Source organism: Gymnoscopelus microlampas (assembly GCF_963454915.1).
Source record: "Gymnoscopelus microlampas genome assembly, chromosome: 22".
NCBI classification, from domain to species: Eukaryota; Metazoa; Chordata; class Actinopteri; order Myctophiformes; family Myctophidae; genus Gymnoscopelus; species Gymnoscopelus microlampas.
In genome coordinates, this window is record NC_139959.1 from 32,590,039 (window position 1) to 32,596,038 (window position 6,000).

A 6,000-nucleotide genomic window follows, 5' to 3' on the forward strand; every position below is an offset into this window, starting at 1 on the left:
TGGTCCGGGAACCCCCATGGGGGTGTTCCAGGGGGGAGGCATACGATAATCCGACATCCCATTTCTCCGACTATGTGGCATCCGCGTGCGGTTAGGGTTAGGGTGCGGGTTTGGTTCGGGTTTAGTATTGGAAACCGATCTACAAGTTCGCAACATGTCTTATAGCTTGTAGATCTGCTATTTTCAAAAGGTTTTGACATTTTGAAAACATTTGAAACATTTTAATTGCACACATCTTTTATTTTCAGATAGGGGTCTGCGGCCAAATAGCCTATACGTATTAATTTGGGGGTCCTTGACATGAAAAGGTTTGAGAATCACTGTAGGCTATTATGGTGGACCAGCCATAGAATTATAGGTAGGGTAAGTGATTTTCCTTTGTAAGTGTTAAATAGCTCTATATTCTGATAGTACTCATTGCTATAGGTTGTTTGTTCAGTAACAGGAGTCTCCATGTCTCTCCAGCTCTTAATTTACAAAAAAATGCACTTTCAGGCTGGGATACAAATGTTATCCAATCAGGAGAGACAACTCACACAGGATACAGGATAAATAAGTGAAATTGCAAGTGATGACACAAAGAAATGAGCAGACAAAATTGGAGCCTGAACACTATCAAATTGAAGCTGATACTCTCTCCTGATTGGCTGAAATTTGGCAACCCACCTGAAAATGTATTTTCTTTATATTAAGTTGGAGAGAAAGGGAGACCACTGTTACTGAACAAACACTCTAAAGCAATGATTACTATATCACTGGCCTCTCCCCCAAGAACTTGATGACCTCGACAACTCTCCTAAGCACCTCTCTCCAATATTGCCTCTCTGTGTCCATCTGCTTTATTCGATTGTTAAGACGTGACGTTGCGCCCCGCTAGAATAACTTCCGGGTCCAAGTGTTTTAATGTTAATAATAATAATGTTAAATCATAATAATAAATAAATACTTTGTACTTCTATGATATTAGCATTAAGACCATTATTAACCCTCAATGGTTCATTTCTGAAAAAGGAGGTTATTGTAAAAAGATTTACGGGTTCCAACATGTTGTTTACAATGAAGAGTGGACGGCGCTGGTGCCTTTTGGACCCGGACGTGACGTCGGACTACAAAATTACGTCAGACTTAAGAACCGAATAAGGAGGGAGTCCATGGTACCACCTGTGGCTCTATTATGCAGGGCAAGCATGCAGGCTATGTGTTCTACACTTTTCTCATGTTGCCCAATGCGCTTTCCAGTCAGAGAAGCCAGTAACAAATTGATGCGCTTTGGGGGAAAATAGCTTGCAGGCAAAACAATACATATTCCCTGTGGAAGGGGAATACATAATCCACTCTCTCTCTACAAACTGTTGATTGTGCAGTGTGCATTTAAGGTGCTCATTATTTAAGACTCGAGTCTTTCCATCATTGTCAGTCCTTACAGAGGCTGGATAATGTGCACACCGATGTGGAACACTTTAACTCCTCTGTCAATAAGAAAGGCTTTGGCCCGCTCGCTATGCATGTACCCCCACAGAGCTGGGTCAGTTACAGCTTCATACCAAAGCTCCTTAGCCTCGCCCTGCGCTGGTTCACTTTCAGGAGGCTCCATTGAGTCCAACTCGTCATCCTCCATGAAGCTAGGAGACGGAGACCGCTGGCCTTCACCCGTCTCCGTCTGCGCCTCCTCTTCTTCATCATCATCATCATCATCTTCTTCTTCCACCAACACTGGTGGTGGTGTCGGTCCGGTTGCGGACGTATCATCATCATCACCACCAGTAAACAGCTGCTCCAGTCGTGCAGCAGTGCTGCTAACAGCCTGTTCAACTTCCACTTCACCACCTTCCAAGATGGATTGGTGATCCGCCGCCGCGGCCTCTTCTTTCACAGTGATATTCTCGTCATTTGAACTCTGTTTGTTGAAAAAACTGGAAATGCTAGGAACTCTATTAAGAATTGCTGCTTTCCTCGATTGTTTTTCTTTTCTCAGCTTTCTTTTCGCTGCTCCACTCAAACCCTTGCTGCGCTCCATTTTTTTGTGTAGTTGTGTTGTTGTTGCTCATGTGTTCCTGTTTGTTGTTTGACCTCGTGACCGTTAACCTCACCTGAGACACCCCAACTCACCTAGAGCTCCCCCTATCTATCAGTATCAATCAATTATATGCAGTCGTGTATAGTAGTGTAGGCTACATTTCATTTGTAGCTCACACAACAAGCTTTCTATTTCTTGAAAAAAATGAATAAAAAAAACTATATATATATATATATATATATATATATATATATATATATGTATATGTTTACATACATATGTGTACATATGGGCTTTGCAGGGGCCCCTGCAAAGTTAATAACAGTGAGGTCATGCAGATTGATTGATTGAATATTTTATTAAAAACATATAGTAGCACCAAACAGTTGGATACCTTTTTTTTTTTTTTTTTTTTTTTTTTTTTTTTTATAAAAAAAATTAAAAAGGCTCAAGCTCAGGGGCCCCCCTAGCTCAGGGGCCCCTGGGCCTGGGCCCAGTCGGCCCGTTGGGTAATCCTCCTCTGATATCACAATATTGTGCTTTAACCTGATTGATTGATTGATTGATGTGATTGAATAATGTATTTATTTTGTATTTGCAGAGAGAAAAAGCACATGGGAGTACAGTTCAAAATACAAGGTCAACTTAAAAGGATGAAAACCCCAAAGAAGCCTTTCGGCTTGATTCAATAGGGCATCGCAGTTCCCGACCACTTCCTGGTGCCGGAAGTAAATACTCAATGCATTTTTCCCATTGACTTTTCCAAAAATATTTATATCAATTAATTTAAGCCTAGAATCAAGCTATCCAGGATCCTGGTGAATCATGACCATAAAACGTTTGATTCTGTGAAAAAACTTTTTTGAAAACGGCAAAACAAAGGGTATTTATTAAACATAGTATATCATATCATTAAATATAAAATTAAAAAAATCACAGAAAAAAAGGTTTTATGGTCATGATTCACCAGGATCCTGGATGGCTTGATTCTAGGCTTAAATTAATTGATATAAATATTTTTGGAAAAGTCAATGGGAAAAATGCATTGAGTATTTACTTCCGGCACCAGGAAGTGGGCGGAACTGCGATGACCTATAGGGGTCCTCACGTACTCAATTCATAAGATATATATCTATTTCGGCCATTTGTAAATAGACTATCAACAAAGTCAACAATGCATCGCGATTCGAGCATTGCGAGCTTGTAGATCTGCTATTTTCAAAAAATATATATACATTTTAAAATGTGTGAAATGGGTCATTCTGTATAATGAGTACTTTTACTGTAGTACTTTAAGTATAGTTTGATACCAATACTTTTGTACTTTTACTCAAGTCAATTTTAATTACCGGACTTTTACTTTAACAGAGTTTCTACATTGCAGTATTGATACTTTTACTTAAGTAAAAAAAAAAAAGAAGCACTTTTTCCACCACTGCTCTAAACATCGACCATGTCATAACGCTGTAGCCCCATCTAGTGGTAATGCCGTAGAATCGCACACCGAGTTGAGCAGCGCCTCTCCATAGCACTACAATTCCCATAATGCATCATGCTTTCCACATGGTCGTCAGGCAGCTGAATCGTTTGTGTGTGTCTGTTGCTAAGGAGAGTAGGTAGCCTACGCACCCGCAGACAGACTAAACACACACACACAAACCTAAATGAAACAGATCTTCAAGACTACAACTATGTTATCTCCAGAAACCCTGCTTATCTCCACAACCAGACAACGGTCTGAGGAGAGAAAAGAACAACACCCCAAAGTGGTAAGTTGAGGAAAATGAATGATCAGTGGTGGAAAAAGTATTTGCATTTGTTTTACTTAAGTAAAAGTATCAATACTGCGATGTAGGCATACTCTGTTACAAGTAAATGGCCGGAATTCAAAATTGACTTGAGTAAAAGTACAAAAGTATTGGTATAAAATGTACTTAACCAGATAGAAAGTACTCATTTTGCATGACCCATTTCACAGGTTTTCAAACTATAAAATGTCTTTAAAAATCTATTTGCATCTCATTGTGACTAATTGTGAGCTTGTTGATCTGCTATTTATCAAATGGCCGGAAGTGGGTAATGTATGTTTTGTAATAATAATCTACAAAGTAACTAAAGTTTTCAAATAATTGTTGTGGAGTAAAAGTACAATATTTGCCTCTGAGGAGTAGAAGTAAAAGTATTGAAAATTAGAAGTACTCCATTAAAGTAAAAATACCTCAAAATTGTATTTGAGTACATGCTGTACTTACTTTCCACCACTGACAATGATGCAGAAATATGCTCGAGCCCTATTGGATCAAAACTATCATAGATATATGTATTTTAACGATTTTGACATTTGAAAGTAAAAGTCAGACTCGATCAAATACATCTACTAGTTTGATCCAAGGCTAACGGATACATAGCCTACAACTACAATTTAAAATGAGTCTTATTTGAAAACTACTAGTTACTTTCCTTGTTGTGGACCACGTTTGTTTTTCTTTTGTAGCTTAAATGACCTTGTCCTTGAGTAGCTTCTTAATGACATGTGGCCTAACCCTAACCCGATGCATGTTGGTTTAAGCCCCTTTAAATCCCACCACAACAGATTGGAAGAATGTCAAAGTGCAGACCAGCAATCTGTTCCCCTCCAGACCTCAGCCTAGCCTGCATTAGCTACTGACAAGAAAATCCTTGAAAGCATGTCTGCAACACAGCCCTGAAACATGACTGTCATACCATGACAGTCAAGGACCCACTTGTTCCTGGTTTTTGATTTTTTTACATTTACAACTCTCACGTGTACATAAACGTTCAGATTTCAAATATAAAGTGCCGACCCCCATGCCACGGATGTAACAAGTTGAGCCGCAAAAGGTCTAAGTACCTGCATCTGCCGTATTGTTCAATAACAAGCATTTTAATTCGATTGTCGGCCATTTTCTATTATTATTGTACTTTTTGGTAAGGCATCAGAGTGCAATACACCTCTCAACCAGTAGTGTCGCATAATTGAAAGCATCGGAGAAAATTTGGAGAAAATGGCTGGCGATCGGATCAAAAAGTGTTTTATTGAACAAGACGGAATATACAGGTACTTAGACCTTTTGCGGCTCAACTTGTTACATCCGTGGCTCGGGGGTCAGCACTTTATATTTGAAAACCACAAACCAGGAACAAGTGGTTCCACGACGCTTGTGACTGACGAGCGGCATGTGAACCATGGCTAGTCTACAACAGTGGTTCTGAAAGTGGGATCGCCCAAGGGGTCCGTGAGTGGGTTCCAGGGGGTCCCCAGCTAAATGATTGATTAGAACCAAATAGACATTCACATGTCTGTAACTCAGCAAGTACAATTTAACGAGTTAAACATGTTTCCAGCGTGGTCGCATAAAGTATCTGCGTTGGCCGGGAATCGAACCCGGGTCAACTGCTTGGAAGGCAGCTATGCTCACCACTATACCACCAACGCCTTGCGTAACGATGGGAAGGTGGGGTATTCAAATAATTAGGCAGTCATTTTGCCTCTAAAAATACGAAACATGAAACACAATTAGTTCTGTTTCACATATTACATTTAGAACAACCCCCTGCATTTTAGCATTTTTTTAAGACTTATCATTACATCCATGAACATGTTGACACTGATACATAATCCCCCCATTTTAGATAAAGGGGTACAGCTATGAATCAAGTTTATTTCCTTGTTTCATGTGCTATTCACACAATATAGGCAAATAACACTGTCTGCAGGTCATTAACTTTCTTGACATACAGGTACAATATAAAAATGTATTTGTGTTGTGTTTACATTAAAATGCTCTGTGAGCATTTTAATGTGTTTAATTATGTTTAACTAATTTGTTTTGAATGTGCTATGCTGGCCCCTGTCTGTCGTGTGTTTCTTTGTTTGAGTAGCTGAGGCTGAGGTGCTCTTGGAAAGGGAAAAACGATGCCAAAGGCCACTTAAAGGGATATTTCACTTTCAAAAAAACTTT